This window comes from Agrilus planipennis, unplaced genomic scaffold (genome assembly GCF_000699045.2).
Source record: "Agrilus planipennis isolate EAB-ADULT unplaced genomic scaffold, Apla_2.0 scaffold84, whole genome shotgun sequence".
Taxonomy (NCBI): domain Eukaryota; kingdom Metazoa; phylum Arthropoda; class Insecta; order Coleoptera; family Buprestidae; genus Agrilus; species Agrilus planipennis.
Window position 1 is genome coordinate 829,125 of NW_020439025.1, and position 10,317 is coordinate 839,441.

The window sequence follows — 10,317 nt, forward strand, 5'->3', positions numbered from 1 at the left end:
ATTTCTTCTGTTAACTGCACAATTCAGAGAGAAAAACGATCCTGAAAACAATTTTTGCCGTGTGAACACACGGCACGTGTGAATACTTGTATACACTTGCTTGTCGGCTACGGCGGTGTGCCATTGCAGTCCCCAAGCCGTGCTGCGACGACAGCCGTGTACGGTTCCGGCAGCAAACCGTGTTGTGTGAAAGCTTGCATATAAACCAAGGTATTACTATTATACACGGCACCGTTGCCGTGCACGGTCACGGCAAAAAACCGTATGTGTGGAAGCATAACTCTTCAATCTTTATAACTCATCCCTAAATTTTTAAGTATATTTAACATCTAGTCCCATTTATCTATCGTTTTCTCTATTGTTACCCATAAAGCTAGAATGGTCTCCCGCGTTTCTCTATTTCTTCTAAACCCAAATTTGTCTTCCCCCAATAGTTCTTCCGTTTATACGCTTTACAAATTTTTAGAAGGGTGTAATTACCTGTTAGGTCCACAGAGGATCCTTCTACTAGAAATAACTTTCTCCCCTGTTCAGTGAATATATTCTAATAACGTATGCTTTTCTAGATTCTAATCTTTTACTTACAGTTAATGAAAATTTAGTTCGTATTAAACATTTCCTTTAGGAAATCAACCATCCCGTGAAAGGGGTTTCAGGATTTTATAACAGAACTTCAACCTACAAGATAACTTTGCCACTAAATTAAATAACTAGAGAAGGTCGGCAAATATCCGAATTTCATTTAAATTTTGAAGGGTGCCGGTAACAGTTAATATGTATCTATACAGGTAATATATCCACATTGTACATACGTGTAAGGGCTTTTATATAGAAAATGGCAGGGGCACTTGTACAAAAATAGACAAATTGTTTCGTTTAACCTTCCCCAATTTCCAGTAATGACAACCGTTCCCTTCATTTAATTATTTATTCATTAACATAAACGAGCACTATGCTTTCCACAAGAAATTAAAAAAGAAATAAACTGATTATAATAAATATGTGATATAAAACAAAAGAATGATAGGTAGGTAAATATATACCAAAATACTTAACTACATAATCAACTATGATTATGAACTGAACAGGGATAAATAACTGGTGAAAATAAGGTTATAAAAATGAAAATAATGACAAAGTATCTATTATAAATTTAAATATGTTCTAAGCCTATTTTTGAAATGACCTATGGATTCAATGGCTTCCATTTCTGACGATAAAGAATTGAATTCTAGGAATGGAGGAAACGTCAAGTGATTTAATCACAATTAATAAGATTGTTATAGATTTTAAATACATACAAAGAGTCATAATAAAAATAATATATTATGTTCTATGTTTTTGTCAGTATATGGGGATCAGATGATAGAGCCATACGTCAATATGGGCAAAACTAATGATTTATATAGTTGAATTAAAGTAGTGGATTTGAAACCCCAAAGAAGATCGATAAATGAAGCCAAACATTCTTAAATTTTTATTGCTGAGATGAGAAATTAGATGCATATAAGATACCCAGGTCCTAGACCAAAAAATATAGCTTCGTGTCGTCGAGACACAGAATAACGAATAATCGTCTTAGGCAACAGCAAGAAATTATCCGAAAGTTGTTTAAAAAATCGTCAAAGTTAAAAAAATATCAAATAGCGCAAAAACTATGGATCGTGTGAAAAATTGACTCGGATGAGAAATGTTCCTCTCAAAAAGACCTAGAAAACCTTAAAAGAATTTTTAAAATCGGTTTATCCGTAAAGTTAAAAAAACCGTCAAAATAGAAGCTAACAATTGAAATTGGTGTGTAATTTTTTATATACTTTTTTATGATACATATGTGCTTTTCCAGATTTTGAGAAAGCAATCACTAGAAACTGATAGATTATATAATTTGAGAATGGATGACTCCAGCACCGACTAGCACTTATTTAAGAAGTAATGGGGTAAATCATCTGTGCCAGTGTTGACACTATTATCTAGTTTAAGAAATGTTGTTTTCATGTTTCAATGTAATTTTTGTAACGTTTTTTCACTTAAATACGTGATACATTACAAGTTCTTAGAAAAAATTGAAATTAAAAACCCAATCCATTCAGTTAACAATCAATTAGCATTACATACTTAATTATGATTCACCTTTAGTAGTGTGCATAGTATTAGAGGGGAGGGTGCTTGGCAGGGTCTATGCTGCCGGTTTTCGTAGGTTAGGGGGCCTCGTTTTCATAATACTAGTTTCTTTAATTTTTTCTGTCGTCATTACTTTTTTGATAACTTATATTACAGTGAGCTCAAATTTTTCTAGGCTGCTCTTAGACTTCGCATATTACACAAGTATATTCAGGCATACTGAAAACACCAGAGACAGCTACGCTGATCAATAGAAGTAGTTGTTGAGTCGTATTATTCGTTTTATTAGTTGTGTATTTTTCGACATTTATTTTTATGGTTCTAGTAGAATGGTTATTTTCTTATCATTATAGTATTTTCAAATGGATACATTTTACTGATTTGGGAATTGTAGCTTGCCGACCATCGAAATTCAACAGATTTTATTGACCATTGTGTCTAGTTTATATTATAATATTCAGTTTCTTCTATTCAAACACGAACACCCCAATAAAGTTCAATTGGGTTTTCGCTTGGGTTATTTTTCCCAGAAATCGAGGCAAACTGCAAATTTCTAAAGATGCGTTGCACGTGTGTCGGTACCCCAAGTACCGGTTAATGCCCTTCTGGTACTCCCACTATCTTTCAACCCCTCTGTATCCCTGTCTTCATTTCCTAACAAATCACGATCTTCTACTTTTTATCTGACCAATCAACCTTTTCCAATTTGAATTTAATTCCACCCCCAAACTATTTCCTCCACTTTTCTATTTTTCTAATTTTCAGAAGTTAAGTCATTTTGAGGACAGTTGCAATTTGGCCTTCAATTCAATCATTCGCTCTTTCGGTTCGTTTTCTATTTTCATTAATTTCGAGTTTTATACAGTCCACTCTACATATAAATAGTTAAAACCAAGTGCAGTTTCATATCAGCAAGTTACATTTGCGTAATTCCGAAAACTGCCCCCTACAATAATACAAATAAAGTCGTCAAACTACGGCGACAACAGTAGTGATCATTGCTGTTTCAGTTAATTCTACAATCATTAGCATTACGATATGTAACTGTATTTTTGATTGAATTTTTGTGAAATAGGAATGAAATTATTAAAAAAAAATAATAGTAAATCTAATTTACTCTGTATTTCCTTCCTTACCCATAGCAATTGTTCTGGTTATTGTTTTGCATGGCCTGGTTTGTGTTCCTACTAAAATTTTATTTTCAATCGGTACCTATACCACATGTAAAAATAACGTAAACCAAAAAACAAAATGTTCACAGGAATAATAGGGCTACAGTATAATGTCGATAAATGTCGAGCCTCGGCTGTTTTAAATTAAAAGTTTACACCGATGCTTCCCAAAGGGCGTTACAAATATCAGGTAAAAACGTATTACCACCCATACACTATTGTTTGTGTCCAAAACAGAAATTTCAAAAATAATTTCAAGTATTACATCGCAAAAATCGGTTTAACGGTTTGCGAGAAAATTAAATTTGAATTTAATTCATTTTTCTAGTGGAGCGATGATTTTCACGAGTAGCATAGGCATTTAGAAAATTGCTTTCACCTACTTTTCCATTTTTTTTTTCGTGGTACCTATGTAGAAATAAACACCCATAAACCCAACATGTCAGGGAGGATATGATAAACGCGTGCTATACAAAGATATTCACGTCAGACTTTAAAAGTGACAAGAGACGTTTGAAACTTTATCAAAATAAATTGAAACCAAATATAAATTCATAAGGAGGTAAACGTTTTCGAAAATAGAATGTTATTAAATACATGTAGATATATCTACATAAATTTGTGTATATGTATAGGGCGTTCGGAAAATATTTAAGAAACTATTGGAAATTTCTTGAAAAAATCGGTGTGGATTTTAACAGAAGTGATAGGAAAAGCCTTTCCCAATATGGGAAAATTAGCAAAGACACTAAGTACAATACCAACAACGTTTAGACATCAAGTCAAAGAGTATGGCGAATTTTGATTTCCGCGGCTTGCGTATATTCAATTTTCGATATTTTTGAGGCTTTATGTTGATACTCTCTCTGATGATACCTCTCATTTATACCGACCGAAGTTCGGTCATGTTGAATGTTCAGTTAATTATTGACCGCTGCTTTGCTTGCACGTGTTTTGGTTCGTTTTCGATTTTTGCCTTTTCCAAAAAAATGGATCAAAGAATCTGTATCAAATTTGTGTGAAAAACAAAATTAAGTGAGCCAACGCATTCCGAATGTTAACTGTGGCATATGGTGAAGGTACCTTGGACCGAAGTAGTGTCCGACCAAAAGTTCGGTTTCGGTTCCGGTTTCGGTTCCGGTTTCGGTTCCGGTTTCGGTCGAGTTTCGGAAAAAAACAGTTTCGGTTTAGTTTCGGTTTCGACGGCAAACCTGCCGAAACTACGACCGAAACCGAAACTGCGTTCGGGAGTTCTCGCGCTCTGCTCGGTCATGTTCGGCGCGTTAAATTCCATCCAAGCGAAGTAGATTAGTAGATATAGACATAAAAAAGCATGAATAATCTTCAAAAGAAAAATGAGTCTAGTCTACTGTACTTACTCAAATAAACATCTCACCTATTTTAAGTATTATTAAGGCGCAACTAAAGTATTTCCTTAAATGAGGGGTTGTTATGTTGATTTTGATTTGATTATCAATAAATGAAAATGTCAAAGACTGCAGAGCTATGCGATTTAAAAATAAAACTGACTGATTATAATAACGTTTCCTTTATTTTTCTCTCAAATCATGATCCTTATAAGGAAATTTCGGTTTCGGTTTCGGTTTTGGCCGAAACTGAGACCGTTGCCGAAATTCGGTTTCGGTTGTAAAAACCAGTTTCGGTCGGACACTAGACCAAAGTAACGTTTATCGGTGGTACAAAATGTTTTTAGGTAGCCGAGAAGATGTGAACGTCGAAAAGCGTGCCGGGCGCCCGAGCACGTCAACAACAGATGAAAACATTGATGAAGTGAAGAAAATAGTATTGGCCAATCATCGAATCACAGTTAGAGAAGTTTCTGAGGACCTAAACATATCGATTGACTCTTGCCATTCGATTTTTACCAATGATTTGGGTGTGAGACGGGTCCCCGTGAGACTCTTACCAAAATTGCTCAATTTCGACCAAAAGTAGCATTGCATTAACTTTGCTAAGGAGCTGTTGGACTCTGTCCGCGACGACACAAATTTGCTCCAGAGAGTCATAACTGATGACGAATCATGGGTTTATGGTTATGACGTGGAAACCAAAGCTCAATCATTCCAATGGAAGCTGCCATACGAGCCAAGAACGAAAAAAGCGCGCCAAGTTAAGTCGAATGTGAAGGTTTTGCTTACAGTTTTCTTCGATTGCAGGGGTGTAGTGCATCATGAGTCCTTGCCATTTGATTTGACTTGGATTTCGTCTTTGTAGGCTTAAAAATAAATAATGCAATAAATATTAAAAATATATTCATGTTTAAAAAACTATAAGGAGCATATGAACAGGCTTTAAGTAAATCTGACCGCAAACAATATTCTATTAGTGATGACCAAAGCAACACCAAGATCGAGACTGTCCCAATTCATAAATTGTCTCTTCGTCTAACGCATAAATTGATCGTAAAGCAAACTGAAAATTTTAACTCAAAATGTTTTCAAGAAAGAATATATTAAAGTTACCTCAAGTAGTTTAACTCATTAATCCATAGACGGTTTCAATCTTGGTCTTGGTTTTGCGTATTAAATCTCAGTATTCCTCATTTAAACACTTTTTGTTTACTAACAGAGTAAAAGCTGAAATTTTCTGTCATACGCGAGCTTGTGATGACTTTTAAAGAAAATGATGTAGATAGTTGTGAGAGTTATCAAAACTCGAGAACTTACCCTTACTCCAACACATAAATAGACCTTTGAGTGAACAAAATAGTACCAAGGAACTTGAAAGAAGTAAAAAATATCGAAAACGATTAATTTGTCTCTATAATTCAACCATGTGTTATCCAGACATAGGAAAGAAGAAAACTTACTCGGAGAACATTCTTTTAGATTCCTTTTTTCAAACAGTGGATTAAGTAATTCTTTTTATATATAGTGTTAAAGTCTAGTAAAGCAAAGTGGAAATTTTAAATATTAAAAATGTTTTGTTTCAAGAAAAGAATATGTTAAGGTTACTTCAAATAGTTTAACTCATCCATCCATTTAATCCATCGGAAGTAATAATTTCTCGCTTAGTCTTGGTTTTAGTCTTGGACTTGTTCGTTCGGTCTTGGTTTTGCTCGCCTGGTTTTGATCTTGACCTTGCTAGTATAAAGACACTTTTGCGAAAATGCGAAATCAAGACTGCAAAACCAAGACTGATTTTGCTCATCGCTATATTCCATGCAAAAGTTGCCACATCATAATGGAAAACTCTGCGCAAAATTTCAACTATATTGGGATCCGTCAAATAAGAGGAGCCTAAAAACATGGCGCCGATTAGGGAAAATTTATCGTAGTTCCTATAGTGTACCGTGCAATTTCCAAGTTTTTAATTTTAATTTTTAATCCAAACGATAAGACTGACAAACACGGAAAAAATAATTTTAAGCTAAAATGTTTAGATTGTGATGCTAACTATCTATAAGGGAGACGAAAAAGCTCTTCTAGGAATGCGTTTCAGTGAACATTTTAGATCGTTTAATTTGAATAAAAGCAAATTTTGCTAACCATTTTTTAAACACAAATCGTCAGTTTCTAACAATGAAAAATATAGAAATAGCACACAAAGGTTTTATATTACATATTTTAGAATAATTAGANTGGATCTATCTATACGATTTTTTTTTATTTACATATACAGTAGATTTCATTTATTACGAACTTGATTAAAGCGACTATTTTGCTATTACGACGTTAAATCCCTTGAATTTAAAGCATACTTTAGTACAAAATTCATGTTGCTATAGCGACTTCGGATGTAACGACGAGTTCGGGTGTAGCGACTGTTTTTAATGAATCATTTGTAACAAATCCTTAGTTATCCCATGCAGATTTAGCGACTTTACCGCTTGTTTATAAATATTAGTTAAAATGATTCAGTTACAAAGTGATATTCTGAGTGGTAACTAGTAAAATTTTAAATAAGTATGACTCCTAGATACACATTTACTGTTAAATAAGGCGGAAATCGCTTCAAAATTAAAAAATGGTGAAAACTATACACACGTGTTTGTATCTCTTTAGCTTTGCCTGTAACGACTTCCGGATATAACAACAAAATTATAGTAGTGCCTTCGTCGTCGTTATATCCGAAATCCATTGTATTTTACTTATTTTTGCATGAGAGAGAATGCGATATAAGTATGAACTTAAAATCTTGAGCAATCTGTCTTATAAATATATATTTCTCGAGTTGTTCATCTTGGTCTTGACTCTCGCATGGGCATCTTGTGTTTGATATTGTCTTGGTTTTCAAGACAAGAAAAAATAAGATCGATATATTCTTGACCCATACGGCATCTGCAGACCAAAACCAAACCCAACATGGTCTAATCTAATAGCTAAACTCAAAATAATTAAGTTATTAAACAGTAAATTATGTATTACACATGAATCTATATCTAAAATCAATACATAATGGTATTTATTTTGCTTTTAGGGAATTTCCCAGTAAAACCAATATAGGTACATACATAATTATGTAGCAAAATAAAATTGTTCATCAACAACTTTTAATTAGGTTATATCCGATACAAACACGAGTCATTAAGTGCAAGAGATTGTAATTTATTGGTTTTGTTTGATTTAGGAAATAGATCCATATGCCGACTAAGTTGTAAATAAATGTATCGTATTTTAACGATGTACTTTACTTATCGCCCAAAGCTACAAATCATATTGAAAAAAAAAACCGACAAAACATTAATAGATAATAATTACCATTAAAGAAAGATAATTTTATGTTCTTTTTTGAGTTATACACAAGAGGTACTTTTGATGTTTAATAAAATTCCTATCAAAATAAATCTATATACATAAAACAAAATCAGAATATTTATACCATTTATAACTCAAAAATTGCTACATCGATTTTGATGATCTCTAATTTTTTGGATTCGTCTACTCCAAGAATAGCAGAATAACTATTAAAATACCGGAATCCACAAAAAAGAGAACTGTCAAATCGATTTGTAGACCTCCCCGGTGACCTTGGAATCGGATTATGTTGTTCAGGGGATTATACTGAACCATACTTTCCGCGCTCTACATAACTACATAAGTAATATGGTTCAGCATAATCCCTTAAACAACATAATCCGATTCTAAGGTCACAGGGGAGGTGTACAAAGTAACAAATAATTACCCTAAATCTAAATATATAAAACAAAGTCAGGTTAGTTACACCATTTATAACTCATCAACGGTTGGACCGACTTTAATGACCTCCGATTTGTTGGATTCGTCTCCGTCTTGAATAGCAAAATAACTATTTAAATATCGGAAAAATTCACAAAAAAAAATTATACAAAAAAAAACATTTTTAAATTAATTAGGTTTGGAACTATTCCATCTTCCACAATCGACAGCACCCGTCACGGACTCTTATAGATTATTTGTAATAATTGATGTCCACTGGAAATCAGTGACATACTACACATTGTAGAATATAAATTCCACAGAAAATAGGGGGAAAACAGCATATTCAAATCTAGAAAGACATTTATATGTATATACAGAATACTCGAACAGAAAACAAATGTCAACAACAGTAAAACCGATTGATATTAATCATTGCAGCAAAAATTTATTCATATTCTTCCATGTACAGACAAACGTGGAATTGCAATTAGGCTTTAATTTAGTACAAGAGACACTATTTGTTATGTTATAAACATTAACATACAATTATTAATTATGTTTATCTTCCATTTCCTGACAATAGCTGCCAATGTTTTTTATTTTTTGTAACGTTCCAGTTCGTTAACTATCATCAGACCAAAATTAATAATATAATGATATTCTAGTTCTACAAATATTATTTTATTAGTTGAACATGCTTATTAAAGATTCAAGGAAGATACTAGGTCGTTTGGATACTTCAAACAGCTGAAGGTCTCAAGTAGTGATCTAATAAGAACGACTTTTTATAGAACCATTGCAAATTTCTTGAACCGTATAGGATTTAGCTCTAATTAACTTCTCGAAATCACAAGAAAAAAAGAAACATAAATTTTGTTTGTTTTGTTGTAAATACTACGGCCTGATAGTATATTGAAAGTGTATTTCGAAATATTGTTGTAATCACAATTATGATTTTTAATCTTCCTTTCCCATTTTCACATTCTAATTCTATGAGTATATGGTATGGAAAACCTTTTAATGCTCAGGCGCTATATTTACGACTTTAAAATTTATTCCATTGGTCTCACCATTGTGAAATCCTTTCTTAGTTTCAACAAACTACAGCTCGACCAACGAATCTGTAGCCGCGCTTCGCTAAACAAAGCGAAAGCGAGTAGAGAGTGACTTTTCGGAACCTTCTTGGACTATAGACCTACAGTCAAAGGAACAAATAAACCTCGGCTGAAGAGGACCTTGAGCGGTCCTAGAACGGCGTGAGGTAAAGAGGTTTTAGACGGTAGATCTGAGATTATCTTCCTCTGCAATCTGACACTACCCAGTTGTACGGACAGGTGGGTGTCTTCTGAAGATTTCCCCTCCATGAAAACAAAAGAAAAAACTAAACCTGATTTCGATGTCGTCTGCGACATTGGACAACTTTAAACAGAGATCTAGTTATATCTCTTCCACTTTGCTACTGCGCATAATGTTTAATTTAAACGAAGTTGCTTTACTGATAAACAATATTCGCGGTTTTAACTTTTTAATTCGTTGGGGTTTTGCGAGTTTCGATGATTTAGGGAGCCGGACCATAGGTTTAACTATAATGGGGAGGTTCTTAAAGAGAAACCATACTAAGAGGGCAGCAGCTCTTTCAGTACTCAGAGTGGCAGAGATCACTCTGATGCACAATTTGTGTGGAAGGCAACGGGAAACCACCACATTATGATCCCGAGTGAAACGTGCGTTCGAAATGTGGTGTTATAGGCGAATGATAAGGATAAGGTGGATAGAAAAGATTAGAAATCAAAAGGTATTAGAAAGAATAGGAGAACAGAGGACTCTACGGAAGTCAATAAGAAATAGGCGAGATAGGTTGGTATTGTTGTAATCATAATTGT